This window comes from Giraffa tippelskirchi, chromosome 7 (genome assembly GCF_054371585.1).
Source record: "Giraffa tippelskirchi isolate mGirTip1 chromosome 7, T2T-mGirTip1v1.2.pri, whole genome shotgun sequence".
Taxonomy (NCBI): Eukaryota; Metazoa; Chordata; class Mammalia; order Artiodactyla; family Giraffidae; genus Giraffa; species Giraffa tippelskirchi.
In genome coordinates, this window is record NC_137281.1 from 133,558,271 (window position 1) to 133,579,745 (window position 21,475).

At 36.0% G+C, this 21,475-nt stretch overlaps 1 protein-coding gene across 3 annotated transcripts in view; it reads left to right on the plus strand.

Annotated features, from left to right (window-relative positions):
- The window catches only part of MNAT1 (MNAT1 component of CDK activating kinase), a 212,771-nt gene that overhangs the window by 77,467 nt on the left and 113,829 nt on the right, over positions 1-21,475 (plus strand). The window contains exon 7 of one of the 3 annotated variants that reach the window (XR_014059389.1): positions 1,724-1,817. The exons of the other annotated variants lie outside the window; for them this stretch is intronic. The gene's annotated coding sequence lies outside the window, so the exon portion shown is untranslated. The remainder of the gene's footprint in view (positions 1-1,723; positions 1,818-21,475) is intronic. 3 annotated transcript variants of the gene reach the window in all.

A 21,475-nucleotide genomic window follows, 5' to 3' on the forward strand; every position in this document is an offset into this window, starting at 1 on the left:
TGGTTATGTGGGCACCTGAAAAATAGAAAATATTCATGATCTATTTTAAGCTTACAAATGTAGGAAGTATGAGCATATCTTTACGTAATGTAAAGGAACATACTATTCATTAAGGAATTACCAAAGCTTTTGAACTAAGAACTGAAGTGTAGAGGAAAGAAAATGGGCTTGGAAAGACTAAGATACAGTGGGATTAAATACCAGCTTCACCATTCACTAGATGTGTATCTATGGGTAAAATGTTACTTTGCTCTTTCTGAAATTGTTTCCTCATTGGTAAAGTTGAGATAATCATAGATTTACATGATTATTTGGATGATTAAAATATGTATATAAAATTCTAAACCAAGTGCAACAGTCATTTTACAAGCACTGCTTTTTGATGTTATTATAGTTTAAATGTCTAAGTGAATTATAATCTCTTTACATTGTATAATTAAGTAATAGGTATTTTTAGGATTCTTGAGTTTTGGGGAATTTTATGATCAATTTGGCATATTGATATCCTGGAAATCCGTGGCATTGCTTTGACCATAGTGTTTTGTTCTACAGTTTTTTACAATTTATTTTTTAAATTTCCATACAACAAAGATCATTCTTTGTGATATACAGGATCTTGCCAGATGCAGAACAGTATAGGGATCATAAAATCATAAGGTAGAGCAGTTCCGTCACTCCTCAGAATTCTTTCATGTGGGTTGTTTCCTTGGTTATGAATATCAACAAGGCTGCTGTAAGCATTTGCTTACAGTTGTGTAGGTAAGTTTTAATTTGTTGTGGGTAAATACTACTAAGAATGAGATTGATGATTTATATATGAGAAAGATATTTAGCTTTGTAAAAAATTTCCAAACTGTTTTTCAAAGTGCCTGTACCAGCTTGCGTTCCTATCAACATTGAGTATTCCAGTTGCTCTGCATCCTCAGCATTAAGAAGTTTAGTATTTTAAGCATTCTAAACAGGTGTATAGTGGTATCGCATTATGGTTTTTAATTTGCATTTCCCTGATGACTAATGTTGTTGAGCACCTTTTTGTGTGCTTATTTGCCATCAGTATTTCATTTGACCTTAGTATTTAGCTTAATGTATTAGATATCTTTCCAGATAGTGTTGTGACCTCGTTATTTACTTTCTTTCTTCCTCTCTGTCTCTCTTTTTTACAACCTTTTGTTTGGTGAAATGTAATGCAAATATACAGAAGTGCACAGAACCAAACCATATAGCTTAGTGAGTTATCACAAAGTGAATATCTGTGTAACCATCACATGGCTAAAAGAAAAAAGTATTCTCAGTGCTGTCGAAGTCTTCCTCATGACTTCTTACATCTAGGCTGCACTACACTCCTTTTCCCCAAAATAGTCACTCTTATCTTCTATGGCAGTCCCTATCTAGCTTTTTTAAATAACTTTAACATCTAAGCATGTATGCCTTAACCTGATTAATGTTTTGCCTGTCCATCTTATATTTGTGAGATTCATCCATGTTTCTGCATATAGATGTAGTGTTTTTTTCACTTTTCATTGCTGGGTAATGTTCCATAGGAGGACTATAGTATATCCATTCTACTGTTTATGAATGTTTAGGTTGTTTTGAGTTTCGGTATTATACATTATGCTAACATTTTTATATATATTTCCTGGTGCACATGTACAGACATTTCTTGGTGGCTATTCACCTAAGAGTAGAATTACTTGGTCATGGTGATTATGTATGTTAATTTTAGGAGATACTGCCAAAATATTTTCCAAAGTGGCTTTTACCAATCGTACTTCTACCAACACTTGTGCCTTTCTGTTTTTTCCACTATAACCATTCTGGTGAGTATTTATTACTGCTTTGTGATTTTAATCTATACTTTATTCCACTGATCACTAATGAGATTGAGCATTGACTGTCCTATTTTGTGAAATACTTATTCACGTCTCTTGCTCATATGTCTAAGTTCTTTTTATGTTGTGGATCTGTTAGTCATTTATTTTAAATAACTTTTATCACTTTGTATTGTTTTTCCACTCTCTTAAGGGTTTGTTTTGAACTCTATTGCTTAATTTTGTATTATCCATCTGAAATTGTTTTTTTTCTTTTTTTTTGTATGGTGGGAGGGAGGTGATCCAATTACTTTAGTGCTTTTTGAGATTAAAATAACTTAAGTATGTGATGGAATACTTATCACTACTGTTTATTATTTAGCAAAATTTGGCATTTGGTTCAAGGGCATGGTGAAAATTTAAAATGACAGTTTTTATGTGGATTGATTATATTACTGAATGTGGAGATTGATATGTAATATAGATGAAAATCTAAATGTTTATAAAGTTAAGAGTTTGCACTTTTTGGAAGAATCATTCCTAAAATGCAGGATGAAAGTAATATTTATTGAGCGCCTATATCCCAGGGGTTGATTTCATTGAACAGACGTTGGCAAGGATCCCAACGTTGCTTAAGACTTTGTGACCTGTGATAGTTTTCTTTTAATAAAAGGTAGCATGTTTTTGTTTTTTATCTCCATGAGATAGATATTTCTATTTTTGCAGATCTGCAAACTGAGTCTCAGATAGGTTACATCACCTGTAAAAGATGGCACTGAAAGTCATTCTCTTTCTGTTATACCTTATTTAATTAATGAAAATGCTCAAAATACAAAACATAAATTCTTTCTCATTCGAGGATAGCTAGAATTTCAACTATTGCTTCTAGTAGTGGACTGATTGTATGGAGGGTAACCTAAGGGACAGAAGCCAGAGCAATGACCTTTTCTTTTCCTGAGCTGCTGTACTTAAAGAAAAGTCAAACACAATACAACAAATGAAGTCAGATTTGCTGAACTTGGAGAGGGTCCTAGGAAGACATATAAATGTAATTAAGGTTTTGGAAATAAAGCCTTTGCCGTGTGACTGAGAAGACAGGATTTATTTATTTAGTAAACCTAGAGAAATATGAAGGGTTAAAAACTGGCATAAAATAATTAGTATGAGATGAGAATTTAATTATTATGTATTGAAATATGTAGAGTTGAGATTGAATATGTTTTGGTTAGGAGTGTTCACAGAATGGTTGAATTTTTTGAATTTTATTTCCTAGAATTTAAACTCTCAGTGAGTGGAAAATGTTGGGGTAGAGTATTAGAAGAATTATTTATATATAATTTGTAACTTGAATATCTAAGAGAGTTCCACTTAATCACTGTTTTATATATGAATAGGAGAAACTTTAATTTTATATATTTTGTCTTCTCTGTGGAGATAGTTCTTTGCACTCCTAAAGTAGGAATTGTAACTTTGTTTCTCAGTCATTTGCTAGTTATTTTAAGCTAATTGGTTCAAATTCCAACAATATAATTTTAGTACCTCTGTTTCTTTTTTATTCTACAAATAATTCTAACTATATTTTCCCCTAAAGAGTAGATGTGGTTACCATTATTACATCATTCCTGTTTGAGGCAGTGAAGAGATCTCAAAGTAATAGTTTTCCTTCCCATTTATTACCAGCTTGTATCATTAAATATCCATACAGCATATATCTACAGATTTAAGTACTAAGTCTTAGTCTTTTGGAAGCAAAGAAAGACACCTCTATCGTGTTGTAAAATTAGAAACCAGAATCTAAGGCTGGGAATCTGGCACTTCTTCAGACACGATGGTGTTCTGTACTTTGCTACACTTTTGCGTGCAAACGGGAAACAAACTGAGTCACAAGGACAACCTGAGAATTTTTTTTAAGTATAGCTTTTGTTCCTTTGTTGTTAATTAGTGGAGGGCAATATAGGGGAGCATGTCATTTGTTGTCAGAGGTAAAAGCAGCTTGAGTATTTTAACCTTGATGTTTAAAAATTTTTATTTTATGTTATTTGTGGGTAAGCCAGAAGGGAGCTCATTTGTGATATAAATTCACTTTTCTGATTTCAACAAATAGAATTTAGTTGTTTTCATCAAAGATTACTTATTATTTGAACTCATTTAAAGATTGAACTCATTGTTAACATTTGTTTATAGAAAATTGATATCCAATTGTATCTGAAATAAAATAAAATTTTACTGAGTAGTCAGTTATGCTGCAGTTGTGCTGGATAGCTTAAGCACATTACCAGTTTGCTTGAAAAACAAAAAATAAAATGACCAAATAGTACTAAATCTATTCTTAATATATAATTTCCACTTTTCTGGCAAATCAAAATGTAGAAACCAAAGAAGTCATGTGAAAATGCAAGTAATATTAGAGTTAATGATTTTGTCTATAAATGTGTTTTGAAATGTAAGCCAAATTAACATTAAAAATAGTCTTATAATTCTTACACATTTATGAAACTCATAGATAAATGATTATGTCTTATAATTAGATATGAGTTGATTCCTTTCTCTTAGCATTTAAATGTTTCCAGGTATTTTGTGTTATTTCAATAAAATTATATTATGTTCTAGGTGGGAGGGGGGTTCAGCATGGGGAACACATGTAAACCCATGGCTGATTCATGTCAATGTGTGGCAGAAACCACTACAATATAGTAAAGTAATTAGCCCCCAACTAAAATAAATAAGTTAATAAAATAAAAAAATAAAATTATGTTCTAATTTTAATTATAGAAATCTATGAAGAGTTACATGTAAATAAATAGAAGTTTGGTTAATACAATCATTTTAAAGGAAATGTAGATTCTTATAACTTAAGATGGAGAAGGCAATGGCAACCTACTCCAGTACTCTTGCCTGGAAAATCCCATGGACGGAGGAGCCTGGTAGGCTCTAGTCCATGGGGTTGCTAAGAGTCAGACACAACTGAGTGTCTTCACTTTCATGCGTTGGAGAAGGACATGGCAACCCATTCCAGTATTCTTGCCTGGAGAATCCCAGGGACAGAGGAGCCTGGTAGGCTGTCGTCTATGGGGTCGCACAGAGTCGGACACGACTGAAGCGACTTAGCAGCAGCAGCAGCATAACTTAAGATAATACTATAGTGAGTACCTGAAAGTGACCTAATTAAATATTTTTATAAAATGAATAGCCACTATAATTAAAATTATAAATTTGAATTTTATTATTTTAGAATTATTTTAAAAGGTTTGTTCTGATATTATTATAAGGGGCTTGAATTGTGACTTCTCTATTACATACATATTAACTGTATGACCTTGGGCAGATCTCTTAACCTCTGTAAGCATTAATTTATTCACTTCTTAAGAACTTAGTTTTAATGTCCTTGTCTGATAATTCCATCCTGTCATTTCTCTATCTGCTTCTATTGACAGTTTTTTCCCCTCCTGGCGTGGGTTATTTATTTCTGCCTTGTTTTTGAATACCTGGTAATTTATGACATTTCATTAAATATTTTCAGACTTTGGGGTTGTAGTTAAGTTACCTGTAATCTGTTAGATCCTTGCATGGATTTCTTTCAAGCATTGCTAGGGTCTCTAAGAAGAGATTTAAATGTTAGGCTAATTTAGCTCTACTTTGAAGTTGTGCCATTTTGAGAGCTGTGTATGTGATGTCCCATGTATTGAGAGGCCTTTCTCCCTTGTTTATTGAGACTTCAGACTGTTCTGGTTGTATGAGTTTTGGGAATTTTTCTGAGCTATTTCTTTCCAGTTATTTTATTTGTTGTAGTTCAGTTGCTAAGTTGCGACCCCATGGACTGCAGCACGCCAGACTTCCCTGTCCCTCACTCTCTCCCAGAGTTTGCTCCAAATCATGTCCATTGAGTCAGTGATGCCATCCAACCATCTCATCCTATGTGTTGTCCCTGTCTCCTCCTGCCCTCAACCTTTCCTAGCATTGGGGTCTTTTCCAGTGAGTTGACTCTTGGCATCAGGTGGCCAAAGTATTGGAGCTTCAGCTTGAGTAATTCACACTCATGTGCACATCACCCAGGCAAAAGTTAAGGACATCATTCTGTAGATCTCTAGAGCAGAGGTGGGCAGATTTACAGTTCACAGGCCAAATTCCACCTACCACCTGTTACTGTAACTAAAGTGTTTTTGGAACATAGCCATATTCATTCATTTATGTATTGTCTTTGTCTGCTTTCATGTTTTAATGGCAGTTAAGTAGCCTGCAAAACCTAAAAAATTTATCTACCCTTTACAGAAAATGTTTGCAACCCCTGCTTTAGAGTTTTCTCTCTGTGTGCAGCATTTTCTTTTCTGGTAATCTGACCTTTAAATTATAGTTACCTTAACAGCCCTGAAGTGTGCTCTCCGTTTCCTTGATTCCAAAGCAAGCTTTGTTTGAGTTCCCCTTCCACACATCATGGCCTGGAAATTGCCTGTGTAGTACACCAGAGAAATACAGATATCTCTTCATTTCCTTTTCCTTGGGGATCAGAATCCTGTATTGACTGATACTCAGTTTCTAATTTCTGAGAACCATTGATTCTTACAATTTTTTTAGTTTTTTAGTTGCTTAATGTGGGGAATGGTCTATCTAGTCCTTTTATAGTAAAATGGTCATATGCTGAAATAGCAGCATAGTATTTTGAGATTCATTCATGTTATTTTGTATATCAGGAATTCGTTTTTATTGCTATATAGTATTCTGTTCATTTGAATACACCAGTTTTGTGGTTCTGTTGTTGAAAACTACCTGAGTTTTTTGTAGTTTTTGACTGTTATTAAAGCTTCTATGAACTTGCTTATATAAGTTATTTTTGTGAAAACGTTTTATTTTTTTTACTTCTTTTTAAAATTTGACTATTTTATTTTCGAGTATAATTCATTTACAGTGCTGTGTTAGTTTCAGGTATATGGCTGAGTTATTCAGGTATATGTATACATATATCCATATATATATATATCCAAAGATATATGCATATATCTTTCTCAGATTCTTTTCCTGTATAAGTTATTACAGAATACTGAGTAGAGTTCCCTGTGCTATATAGTAGGTCCTTGTTGATTATCTATTATATATATATATATCCATATATGAAATAGTAATGTGTATATGTTAATCCCAAACTCCTAATTTATGCACCCCCTCCCCCTTGGGTAACCATAAGTTTGTTTTCAAAGTCTGTGAATCTATTTCTGTTTGTAAATGTTTGCTTGTATCTTTTTTTTTTTTAGAGTCCACATATGAATGACATCATATGATATTTGTCTTTCTTTTTCTGGCTCACTTGGCTTCTCAGGTGGCTTAGTGGTAAAGAATCTACCTGTCAGAGCAGGAGATGTGGGTTCAATCCCTGAGTTGGGAAGATCCTCTGAAGCAGGAAATGGCACCCCACTCCAGTATTCCATGGGAGACTATATCCTCTGTCCATGGGAGAATCCTGGTGGCTCTCCATAGGGTCACAAAGAGTCTGACACAACTGGATGACTGAGCAAGCATGCACGCACACACGCTGCAAATGGCATTATTTCACTCATTTGTATGGTGAATATTCCACTGTGTAAATATGTCACGTCTTCTTTATCCATTCCTCTGTTGATGGGCATTAAGGCTGCTTCCATAACGTGCCTATTGTAAATAGTGCAGTGAACACGGGGTGCAGGTGTCTCTTCAGATTATAGCATTTTCCAGATATATGCCCAGAAAAGGCACTGCTGGATCTTATGGTAGTTCTGGTTTTAGTTTTTTAAGGAACTTTCACATTATTCTCCACAATGGTTGTACCAATTTGTTGTTGTTCAGTCACTAAGTCATGTTTGACTCTCTGCGACCCCACGGATTGCAGCATGCCAGGCTCAGCTTGCTCAATTCATGTCCATTGAGTCAGTGATGCTACCTAACCATCTCAACTTCTGCCACCCCCTTCTCCTTTTGCCTTCAATCTTTCCCAGCATCAGGGTCTTTTCTAATGAGCCAATGCTTCGCATTAGGTGGCCAAAGTATTGGAGCTTCAGCTTCAGCATCAGTCCTTCCAGTGAATATTCAGGGTTGATTTTCTCTAGGATTGACTGGTTTCATCTCCTTGCAGTCCAAGGAACTCTCAAGAGTGTTCTCCAGCACCACAATTTAAAAGCATCAATTCTTCAGGATTCAGCTTACAGTCTAGCTCTCACATCTGTATATGACTACTGGAAAAACCATAGCTTTGACCAATTCACTTTCTAACCAATACTGTGGCTGCTGCTGCTGCTGCTGCTAAGTCGCTTCAGTTGTGTCCGACTCTGTGCGACCCCATAGACGGCAGCCCACCAGGCTCCGCCATCCCTGGGATTCTCCAGGCAAGAATACTGGAGTGGGTTGCCATTTCCTTCTCCAGTGCATGAAAGGGTAAAGTGAAAGTGAAGTCGCTCAGTCATGTCCGACTCTTAGCGATCCCATGGACTGTAGCCTACTAGGCTCCTCCGTCCATGGGATTTTCCAGGCAAGAGTACTGGAGTGGGGTGCCATTGCCTTCTCCTAATACTGTGGCAGGGTTCCCTTTTCTCCACACCGTCTCCAGTATTTATTATTCTTAGACTTTTTCATGATGGCCATTCTGACTGGCCATTCATGTGCCTCTTGGCCATCTGTATGTTTTCTTTGGAGAAATGTCTAGTTAGGTCTTCTGCCTATTTTTTGATTGGATTGTTTTATTGATATTGAGCTGCATGGGCTGTTTGTTTATTTTGGAGATTTAATTCCTTGTTTGGTCACTTCATTAGCAAATACTATCTCCCATCCTGTGGGTTGTCTTTTCATTTTGTTTATGGTTTCCTTTGCTGTGCAAAGGACTTCCTTTGTGGCTCATCTGGTAAAGAATCCACCTGCAATGTGGGAGACCTGGGTTTGATCCCTGGGCTGGGAAGATCTCCTGGAGAAGGGAAAGGCTACCCACTCCAGTATTCTGGCTTGAGAATTCTGCCCCAGAGAATTCCATGGACTGTATAGTTCATGGGGTTGCAAAGAGTCAGACACAACTGAGAGACTTTCACTTGCTCTGCAAAAGTTTTAATTAGGTTCCATTTGTTTATTATTGTTTTGATTTTCATTACTCTAGGAGGTACATGCTGTGATTTATGTCAAAGAGTGTTCTGTCTATGTCTCTAAGTTTTATAGTATCTGGTCTTATGTTTAGATCTTTAATCCATTTTGAGTTTGTTTTTGTGTGTGGTGTTAGAGAATGGTCTACATTCTTTTACTTGTAGTTGTTCAGTTTTCCAGCACCTCTTACTGAAGAGCCTGTTTTCTCCATTGTATATTCTTGCTTCCTTTGTTGTAGATTAATTGACCATAGGTGTGTGGGTTTATATCTGGGCTTTCCATCTTTTCTATTGATGATGTAAACACATGTTTTAAAGTCTTAGTTTAGAATATGAGTGAAATTTTTTATTTATAGTCAGTTCAGTTCAGTCTCTCAGTTGTGCCCAACTCTTTGTGACCCCATGAATCACAGCACGCCAGGCCTCCCTGTCCATCACCAACTCCCGGAGTTTACCCAAACTCATATCCATAGAGTTGGTGATGCCATCCAGCCATCTCATCCTCTGTCGTCCCCTTCTCCTCCTGCCCCCGATCCTTCCCAGCATCAGGGTCTTTTCCAATGAGTCAACTCTTTGTATCAGGTGGCCAAAGTATTGGAATTTCAGCTTCAACATCAGTCCTTCCAGTAAACACCCAGGATATGTATTTAAATTTTAGGAGAAAATACTGATCATTTTTTTCTGTGGCAGCTGCACAGCTTTATACTCAAACCGGTGGTATGAGAGTTTTGATTACTCCACTTTTTGTCATTACTTCATGCTGTTAACATTTTGAATTTTAGCTCTTTTGGTAGGTGTTTAATGGTATTCATTGTGATCTTAATCTTAATTTGTATTCCCTTGAGAATTAAAATGTTGCATACAAGTCTTTTGTCAGATAATCTGTTTTACAAATAATGTCTCCAAGTCTGTAGCTTACTTTTTCATTTTCTTTAAAAAAATTTTTTTTTTGGGCCATGCATTTTTGTGAGATCTTAGTTCCTTGACCAGGAATTGAACCTGGGCCATTGGCAAGGCCGAACCATTGGCAAGACCCAAATTCTCTGGACTGCCAGAGAATTCTCTACTTTTTCATTTTCTTAATGGTATGTTTTGATGATCCAATATTTTGATTTTGATTAAGGCTCATTTATGGGTTTTTTTCTTTTAAGGTTATTCACCTTCTATTTTCTGTAAGTATAATCAACCTTTAAGTTTCCTAAAGTCAAAAAATATTCTCGTATTTGTAAGTTTTGTGGTTTTTGATTTTATAGCTAGATAGCATATTTAAAAGCAGAGACATTACTTTGCCAACAAAAGTCCGTCTAGTCAAGGCTATGGTTTTTCCAGTGGTCATGTATGGTTGTGAGAGTTGGACGGTGAAGAAAGCTGAGTGCCGAAGAATTGATGCTTTTGAACTGTGGTGTTGGAGAAGACTCTTGAGAGTCCCTTGGACTGCAAGGAGATCCAATCAATCCATCCTAAAAGAGATCAATCCTGGGTGTTCATTGGAAGGTCTGATGTTGAAGCTGAAGCTCCAATACTTTGGCCACCTCATGCGAAGAGTTGACTCATTGGAAAAGACCCTAATGCTGAGTAGGATTGGGGGCGGGAGAGAAGGGGACGACAGAGGATGAGATGGTTGGATGGCCTCACCGACTCGATGAACATGGGTTTGGGTAGACTCCGGGAGTTGGTGATGGACAGAGAGGCCTGGCGTGCTGCAATTCATGGGGTCGCAAAGAGTCGGACACGACTGAGCGACTGAACTGAACTGAACTATTGATCCATCTTGGATTAATTTTATGTATGATGTAAAGTACATATGTGGTCCAGTTTTTGCATATGACCATCCAGTTTTTCCAATACTATTTGTTGAAAATACTTTCTTTTCTCCATTGGGTTGCTTGTGCACATTTGGTGCCTTTATTTAAACTTACTGGATTGTATGTTACTTATATTCTCTTTATTCAGTTCCAGTAACTCAGTAACAAATCAAAGTCTTGATTTGTTATTCAGTTGCTCAGTTGTGTCGGACTTTTTGCACCCCTGTGGACTGAAGCACGACAGGTTTCCCTGTCCTTCACCATCTCCCAGAACTTGCTTAAACTCATGTCCATTGAGTCAGTGATGCCATCCAACAGTTTTGTCCTCTGTCATCCCCTTCTCCTCCTGCCTTCAGTCTTTCCCAGCAACAGGGTCTTTTCTAGTGAGTTGACTCTTCGCATCAGGCAGGCAAAGTATTGGAACTTCAGCGTCAGTCCTTCCGATGAATATTCCAATGACTATTCAGTCCTTCCAGTGACTTTCCATTAGGATTGACTGGTTTGGTCTCCTTGCAGTCCAAGGGACTCACAAGAGTCTTCTCCAACACCACAGTTCAAAAGCATCAATTCTTTGATGTTCGGCCTTCTTTATGGTCCAGCTCTCACATGTGTATATGACTACTGGAAAAACCATAGCTTTGACTAGATGGACCTTTGTGGGCAAAGTAATGTCTCTGCTTTTTAATACACTGTCTAGTTGGTCATAGCTTTTCTTCCAAGGAGAAAGCGGCTTTTAATTTCCCGAAAGGGAAAATCATTTAGTCTTTGAACATTATATATCATATTAGTTGTAGAATTTTCATGGATGCATTCAATTAGAGTGAGGAAAGTTCATCTTATTTTTTGTGTACAGTAATTTAAGTGACAAATAGATTTAAGGGACTAGACCTGATAGACAGAATGCCAGATGAACTATGGACAGAGGTTCGTGACATTGTACAGGAGACAGGGATCAAGAAAATCCCCATGGAAAAGAAATGCAAAAAAGCAAAATGGCTGTCTGAGGAGGCCTTACAGATAGCTGGGAAGAGAAGAGAAGCGAAAAGCAAAGGAGAAAAGGAAAGATACTCTCATCTGAATGCAGAGTTCCAAAGAATAGCAAGGAGAGATAAGAAAGCCTTCCTCAGCGATCAGTGCAAACAAATAGAGGAAAACAACAGATTGGGAAAGATTAGAGATACCAAAGGAACATTTCATGCAAAGATAGGCTCGATAAAGGACAGAAATGGTATGGACCTAACAGAAGCAGAAGATATTCAGAAGAGGTGGCAAGAATACACAGAAGAACTGTACAAAAAAGATCTTCACGACCCAGGTAATCACGATGGTGTGATCACTCACCTAGAGCCAGACATCCTGGAATGTGAAGTCAAGTGGGCCTTAGAAAGCATCACTACGAACAAAGCTAGTGGAAGTGATGGAATTCCAGTTGAGCTATTTCAAATCCTCAAAGGTGATGCTGTGAAAGTGCTGCACTCGATATGCCAGCAAATTTGGAAAACTCAGCAGTGGCCACAGGACTGGAAGAGGTCAGTCTTCGTTCCAATCCCAAAGAAAGGCAATGCCAAAGAATGCTCAAACTACCGCACAATTGCACTCATCTCACATGCTAGTAAAGTAATGCTCAAAATTCTCCAAGCCAGGCTTCAGCAATACGTGAACTGTGAACTTCCAGATGTTCAAGCTGGTTTTAGAAAAGGCAGAGGAACCAGAGATCAAAGTGCCAATATCCGCTGGATCATCGAAAAAGCAGGAGAGTTCCAGAAAAACATCTATTTCTGCTTTATTGACTATGCCAAAGCCTTTGACTGTGTGGATCACAATAAACTGTGGAAAATTCTGAAAGAGATGGGAATACCAGACCATCTGACCTGTCCCTTGAGAAACCTGTATGGAGGTCAGGAAGCAACAGTTAGAACTGGACATGGAACAGCCGACTGGTTCCAAATAGGAAAAGGAGTACGTCAAGGCTGTATATTGTTACCCTGCTTATTTAACTTATATGCAGAGTACATCATGAGAAACGCTGGGCTGGAAGAAACACAAGCTGGAATCAAGATTGCCGGGAGAAATATAATAACCTCAGATATGCGGATGACACCACCCTTATGGCAGAAAAGTGAAGAAGAACTAAAGAGCCTCTTGATGAAGGTGAAAGAGGAGAGTGAAAAAGTTGGCTTAAAGCTCAACGTTCAGAAAACTAAGATCATGGCATCTGGTCCCATCACTCCATGGGAAATAGATGGGGAAACAGTGGAAACAGTGTCAGACTTTACTTTTTTGGGCTCCATAATCACTGCTGATGGTGACTGCAGCCATGAAATTAAAAGACGCTTACTCCTTGGAAGGAAGGTTATGGCCAACCTAGATAGCATGTTTAAAATCAGAGACATTACTTTGCCAACAAAAGTCCGTCTAGTCAAGACTATGGTTTTTCCAGTGGTCATGTATGGATGTGAGAGTTGGACGGTGAAGAAAGCTGAGCGCCGCAGAATTGATGCTTTTGAACTGTGGTGTTGGAGAAGACTCTTGAGAGTTTCTTGGACTGCAAGGAGATCCAATCAATCCATCCTAAAAGAGATCAATCCTGGGTGTTCATTGGAAGGTCTGATGTTGAAGCTGAAGCTCCAATACTTTGGCCACCTCATGCGAAGGGTTGACTCATTGGAAAAGACCCTAATGCTGGGTAGGATTGGGGGCGGGAGGAGAAGGGGACAACAGAGGATGAGATGGTTGGATGGCATCACCGACTCGATGGACATGGGTTTGGGTAGACTCCGGGAGTTGGTGATGGACAGGGAGGCCTGGCGTGTTGCAATTCATGGGGTCGCAGAGAGTCAGACACGACTGAGCGACTGAACTGAACTGAATTTTAGAAAATTTGTGAATGGATATTGATGTTTTTCAGATGCTTTTTTACTATGTTGAATATGATTTTTCTTCATTACAGTACATTATATTGTTAACGTTGTAAGTTAAATTTTCAAATGTTAAATTTCAAATGTTAAATTTTGAAATGTTAAATGTTACTGTGATATATTCTACATCATTCACCATAGTCATGATACATGTATATTTAATTTGCTAATACTTTTATTAAGAATTTTAAATGTCTGCATTTATGAGGAGTATTAGTCCACAGTTTTCTTTGCCTTTAGATGTCTTTGTCTGTGGTATCAGGGTAATATTGATAACATTTCTACCAGTAATGCCTGGAACAGTCTTGTCAGCTCACTTGGTCTTATTTGAAAGTGGGGTCTCCTCGCCTACACTTGAAAGAGTTTGTGAGAAGGTGGTGTTATTTCTTCCAAAAATGTTTATAGAATTCATTAGCAAAACCAATCTATGCTCTAATTTTGTTTGCATGTAGGTTTTTGGTCAACTCAATTTATACAAATAGATGTATGCTATTAGATGTTCTTTTTTTTAAGTTGTCATTTTCAAGAAATTTGAGCATTTCATCCAAGTTATCATATTTGTTGCCATAAAGATGTTTGTAATATTCCCTCAAAATTCTTTTAATGCATGGAAGTGTTAGAGTAATATTTCTTTTAAAATGTCCAGTATTCTCTTTTATATTTTGATAGATCTAGCAAGAAATTGTTGATTTATTCAGTGAATCAGTTTTTTTCTGGAACAGGATTATCGAAGTATAATTTCATACAATAAAACCTACCTATATTAAGTTTATAATTTAATGATTTTTAGCGATGTTAAAGAGATACACAACCATAATACAGTTTTAGAATACAGTTAATTCCCTACATAGGAACCTTCAAGTTCAGAACTTGCAAATGTGAACATGGATTCCATTACTGTCAGGTGAGTGTGAAATTGCAGCTTGCCCTCTGTCTCCTGTTACTAATGATCCTACAGCTCTCACATCTTCTATCCCCATCTCTCCTCCAATCAGTGACTCTGCTTGCCTGTTCACTCGATGCTAGCCCCTGTATAGCTGTTGTACTGTACTAGTGTACTTTTCAAAGTAGCGTATTGTAAGATTGCTAAGTCGCTTCAGTCGCGTCCGACTCTATGCGACCCCTTAGACGGCAGCCCACCAGGCTCCGCCATCCCCGGGGTTCTCCAGGCAAGAATACTGGAGTGGGCTGCCGTTTCCTTCTCCAGTGCATGAATGGGAAAAGTGAAAGTAAAGTCGCTCAGTCGTGTCCGACTCTTAGCGACCCCATGGATTATAGCCTACCAGGCTCCTCCGTCCATGGGACTCTCCAGGCAAGAGTACTGGAGTGGGGTGCCATTGCCTTCTCCAATTGTAAGATTAAAAATGTTTTATTTTTTGTGTTTGTTTTTTATGTATTATGTGTGTGAAAATTTTGATAAACCCATTACAGTATACTACTATATGGCTGATTGTGTAAGTTGGGTATCTAGGCTAACTTTGTTGTCACAATAGAACTCATTCATTCGTAGGGGACTTTACTGTATTTCATCACCCCAGAAATATTCCTGTGATAGTTTGCAGTTAGTTCGTTTTCCCACTCTAAGACCATTTCTCTGCTTTCTGTCTCTATAGAGTTGCCTTTGATTTTTTGGCACATTTTTCTGTACATGGAATTGTACAACAATATGTAGTCTTTTAATCTAGCATCCTTAACATAATACTTTTAATGCTGCATTCATGTTACAGCATGACTGTCTGGTTTTGGTGTCAGGGAATATTGACTTCATAGAATGAGTTGGAAAGTATTTCCTACTTTTTTGTTTTCTTGAAGAATTTGTAGTAAATTGGTAGTATTCCTTCCTTAAAATTTGATAGATTTCACCAGTGAGACTATCTGGCTCTGGCTTTTCTTAAAAGGGAAGTTTTCCAAGTACTTTTAAATTTCCTTACTTCATACGGTCTGTTTAGACCTTTTCATTTTCTTTTGTTTTTCTTTCCCCTCTCTCTCCTCCTCTTTCCCTCTCATTTCCTCTGTCACTCTCTCCCTGTTAGTAATTGGAGTCTTGCTTGGAATTGACTGACTTGATCTAAGTTGAAATTCTGTAGGGTCAGGTGGGATGTCACTTCTTTTCATTTCCTACTTGGATAGTTTGTGTCTTCTTTTATACTCGTGGTCAGTCAAGCTATCACTATGGCAGTTTTGTTGATCTTTTCTAAGAATCATCCTTGGCTTTATTGATTTTTTCCCTGTTGTTTCTGATTTCTGTTTTGTTGATTTTAGTCTAATATTTATTATATCCTTTCTCCTTACTTTGCTGTTCTTTTCCCCGTTTCTTAAGAGGGAAGCTTAAGTTATTGCTTTGAGATTTTTCTTCTTTCCTAGAATGGAATTTAAGGCTACAAATCTCTGTCTGCACTGCTTTAGCTCCCCTAATAATTTGTGTTTTAATCTTTATATAGTTGAAAATATTTTCTTATTTTTCTTATTGTTTCTTTTTTGACCATCAGTTATTTAGCAGTGTATTGTTTAGTTTCCAAATATTGATAAATTTCCTGAATTCTTTTTTCTTGTTGATTTCCAGTTTTAAGTCTTTTGTGGTCAGAGAATTACATTGTATGAGTCTAATCCTGTTAAACTTATTGATACTTATTTTATGGCCCAATATATTTTCTATTGTGGAAAATGTTTTATGTTCACTTCAAACTAATATGTATTTTACTGTTGTTTGGGTGGAGTGCTGGATGTTGCATCATATTGATTGATTAATGGTGTTGTTTAAATATTCTGTATCCTCACTGGTTTTCTGTCAAGATTGTCAGTTATTGAGATTGGAATATTGAAATTTTTATTGTTGAATTGTCTAGTTTTGTCTTCAGTTATGTAACAGTTTTTTTCTTTAAGACTATTTTGTGGCTCTCTGAACAGTTTATCTTGTTCCACATTTTTGTTTTCAGTCTATTCTGTGTATTTGATCCTGATGTGTCTTTTATAGACATTGTATAGTTGGATTTTGTTTTTCCAATCTGACAGTCTTTGCCCTTTGATTGGTGTATTTACCCATTTACAGTTAATGTAATTATAGATATGATTTAGTTTACATTAGCCATTTTTATATTTGTTTTCTATATGTCACATGTCCATTTTGTTCCTCTTTTTTTTTTATTGCTTTGTTTTGTGTTTCAACATTAAAATTTTTTTTTGCTGTATTTTGTTGAGTTACTTTTTAAGGTTACAATATGCATCTTAACTTATTGCATACTACTTCATGTTAATACTAATTCAGTACCAGTAATATAGAATCTTTGACCCAGATTAACTCCATTTATTTTTACTCTTGTGTGCTATTATTGTCATATATATTTTATATGTTGAAAGCCAAATTATAGAGTTTTACCATTTTTTCAGTTATTTTAAAAACAAGAGAAGAAAAAGGGGAGAAAGGTTTTTTTTCATGTCTTTTATATTTACCCATATAATTACCCCTTTAATATTCTTTGTTTCTTTGTGACAATTTAGTTACTACCTGCTTTTGTTTCATTTTAGCCTGAAAGACTTCTTTAGTACTGTGATTATTTTTTGTGGTGTGTGTGTGCTCACAACAAATTACTCAGTCTTTGTTTATCTTGAAATGTCTTTATTTTGCCTCTGTTTTGTTGGACAAAGAATTCTTGGTTGATAGTATTTTTCTTTCAGGATTGTTAATATATTATCCTACCACATTCAGACTTCTGTGGTTTCTGATTAGAAGTCAGTTTTTGATCTTATTGGGGTCCTCTTATGTGTCAATGGACTTCCCTGGTGGCTCAGATGGTAAAGAGTCTGCCTGCAGTGCAGGAGACCTGGGTTCGATCCTTGGGTTGGGAAGATCCTCTGAAGAAGGAAATGGCAACCCACTCCAGTACTCTTGCCTGGAAAATTCCATGGACTGAGGAGCCTGGTAGGCTACAGTCCATGGGGTCTCAAAGAGTCAGACACAACTGAGCAACTTCACAACTTCACTATATATCAATAGTCATTTTTTCGTTTACTGCTTTCAAGATGTTCTCTTTGTCTTTCTACACTTTTAGAGCCCAGTAGGGCTTCAGCTTCCCTGATTTTGTCACCTCTTTTGGGCTTTAGTATAAAGAGGTAAGTTTTAAAGGAAGATTATACAGGTTTTTACTCTGTTTTAAAAATATTTATAATCATAACTTATTTCTTTATATATTTGCCTTTTTCCTCACATTTTCATAGCCATGGAATTCAACAATACCTGTTTGAGGAGGGGCTACTTAAGCATCTTTGCTAATGAGAAATGGTAATAGTGTTTTAGTTTTTTGTTTTACTTCATGTTGTGCTTTTAAATTTTTCTGCTGCCTCATCAGATTATATGTACATACGCCCATATATATCTATTTTCTATATATTTGTTAGATAAAAACACATGTAAAATTAAGGCTTATAGTAATAAAAGGTATTAACTTTTTTTAAGAAACACATGATCTTAATATATTTTCCCTTTGGTGACTATTGAATGATAATCTTGAAGACTAGGTTAAAGATACTATAGTATATTTAGTATTTTCATTGAGGTGTGTTTTAACTTATTTAGGAGTTTATGTCCATAGATATTTAACTCTAGACTATGTCATTGTCAAGTAGTATCTGGGACTAAAGTCCCCAACACGCTATCTAATTTTGCTGCCTTATTCTTTAGAAGTGCTACTATGAGCAATAGGCAGGCAACAGAAAGAAAGAAGGTGAGTGGAACCAAAGGTGGTAAAAAGGACTAAAACAGATGGTAGGGTAGTAAAAATAATAAAATATTTCTTAAGCATTGTTTGTTTTGGATAGTTTTCTTGTTAACACATGGAAATACTTTGCAAGTTTGAGAATTACTGAGTTTCCAGATGCTGTTTTTGAGAAATAGCAAATCATTTATATAATATAAACACAATTATAGATAATTTTGCTGGAATTTTATTTAGGGCTTATTACTTTTTCATAAGATAAATAACGGTGCCTTCTTTCAGATCATATTTTGATATTACATTTGAGGGATCATATGTTTAAATTGAACAGTGCTAATTCAAATGAGTGACAAACATTCATTCAAAACTTCCTGAGTATTTATAGTTTTATTGATTATATTCTGCTGTAAAAGTGAATGTTATTTATGTATTTGAATTTTTTAGAATACATCTAAAATTAGTATATTGAGTTGTTTGAAATGCCTGTGGTGCTAGATTTCTACATCTATAGTCATCTTAATGAGATTTTTAATTGGAGACTATTTTATGCCATTGAATGTACTTACATATAAATAAGTAGCATCAGTATTATTGATCCTACCTCTTTGTCCTTCTTTACTAATATGTCTTCTATGCCTAGGAGGGCAATGGAAGTCAGAATCAGAATATAAGCCTTCAGATTCTTAACATTATACCAGAGTGTTTCTTGAGTTCAACATGTGAAGTAGGAGAGAGACAGGTAAAGATGGAAATGAAAGAAGGAAAAAGTATTTGATATAGGAAATAACGTTAGACCTTGAACCAACCCGTAGGATCATGGGTAGGAACTCTGACATTGCCTTTGTGTATACTAAGAGGATTATTGATAATGACATGGCTCTGTAAAATAGTCTTTTTATTTCTATAGTGATGATTTAGTTTCAGAAATTAGATCCATAAATATAATCACCTATTTCTAGTGTAAGACCTCTTATCCTTGAAATGGTAAATAATTTTGCATAGTTTTTTATAGCTGACACTAGTTCTAGTAAAGTCCCACTGTGTTTTATCAAAGATTATCAAGTTATTTTTCTTGTGTTCCATATAGTAGCAACTTGTACTTTTCCAATAGGGGCATTTGGGTTGAGAATGAGAGGTAATGGAAGGTAATTGTATCCTCCTGATATTCTATTTAATGGCACAACCAAGAGACTTTTATTTGGCTTTTTACCGAAGATAGGCAGGATAGCAGTGTGATTAGGGATAGATAAGGGCTTTATTATCAGACTGCTGCTGCTGCTAAGTCACTTCAGTCGTGTCCAACTCTGTGCGACCCCATAGATGGTAGCCCACCAGGCTCCCCTGTCCCTGGGATTCTCCAGGCAAGAGTACTGGAATGGGTTGCCATTGCCTTCTCCGAGTATCAGACTGAGGAAGTTCAAATTCTGGCTGTATGAGTTAATGCTTATGGGACATGGAAAAATAACCTTCTTCATTTGGAATAATATATGCCTTATTGACTGGAATATATTTTGTAATATGGTATTTGTGAAAATAAAATGAAATTAAGTGAAAGTAAGCTCAGAACAGATTCTTCGAATGATTTTGTTAGATACTGTAAATTACAAACTGGTTTCCAGATTTAACTTATTAGTTCCTTCCTAGGTAAGATAGTAGATAATTTTATAAAAAAGTAAAGAAGCTGTAAACGAGTAAAAGGAAGAGAGTTAAGTGACTAACTCTAAACATAAGTCTTAGAACTGGATGTAGACTTCCCCAAAATTTTAAGCAGTCTAAACACAAAGGAAGAATTTGTTCGAAGTTATAAATAGGTTAATAGGAAATAATGATGCAGTCCATTAAAAAGTATTAATGACTTTTTAAGTCATTAAAGAATGATTAAAGAATAACGTAATTTTGCAGATAGTAAAAGCTCTAAAAGTAACTCCATTCTTTACTGGGTTCACATTTTATGGGAATTTCTATTGAGCAGATACTGTGTGGTAGATGTATAGAAAAACAAACATTAGTCTGGCCATCACTTGGGATTATTGAAAACAGAAACCAAGAATGCAGACTAGGTTAAAGCCTTAGGTGAACTCATAGTTAAGAAATGATCTAGTGCTTTATTGATTAAAATACTTTAGTTAAAGGTGCATCCTAAGTATTTATGAATTTGTATTTGTATTACCATGGCGACTGATGTCAGTGCATTGTTCTTAGCAAGAGCATATCCCTCTTCAGTAAGAGTCATGCTTCCAGGACTTCCCTGGCAGTCCAGTGCTTAAGACTCCATGCTTCCACCGCAGGGGGCATGGGTTCCATCCCTGTTTGGGGAACTAAGATGCCACATGGTGTGGCCAAAAAAGAAAAAAAAAATCATATTTCCTAGAAAGTCTTATGAGATAAAGAAAATGAAGACAAGAAAAGTTGTAGTTAAACTTTGTAAGACAAATATTGTGATTTGTGCACATAGAGATACATTTTGTTGTGTCATATAGGTTTCATCTCTTCTTCATTCAGCTAAGTGTATACTTGTATGCATTTATTTAGGTACTGAGGCATATCTCTATAAACTATTCTGGTACTTTGGTTGATAAGTTGTAAGGTGTTTAGTCATACTTAGGGATATTGAAGAAGAGATTCAAAATCAAGTGGCCAGTAAGACTGGAGATGATGTGTAATATTTTGTATACTTATAGGATTCTCTGAGTTTCATTATTTATGGACACTCAGATTTTACCCAAGGCTTCTGTACTCTTCCAAGTTTTCATTGTGGAATTCCTGATGTTACCATAGTTGATTCATTGTGAAAAATGTTGATGCTTTTTGAGAATCTGATTTTTATATAGGGAAACATGAAGATGAAAAATTTGGCCCAGATAATTTGTGGACACTTGTTAAAAACACAAAAACATTATGCAAGGTATAAAATGATCAATGAATATTTCTTAGCCCATATATTTAAAAGGTAACTACTGCTTTGTATTTTGTTCCAGAAAAAAATGTTTTACAAATGTTCTTTTTAAAAGCAATAATAATGTAATAAAAACCAGATGTCCACTACATAAAATCATGCAATGCAATTTCTTTACTTCTAACACCTTAGTGATATCAGGAAGTTTTGTGGTGAGATGTAGGTTGGTGACTTAAGATCATGGA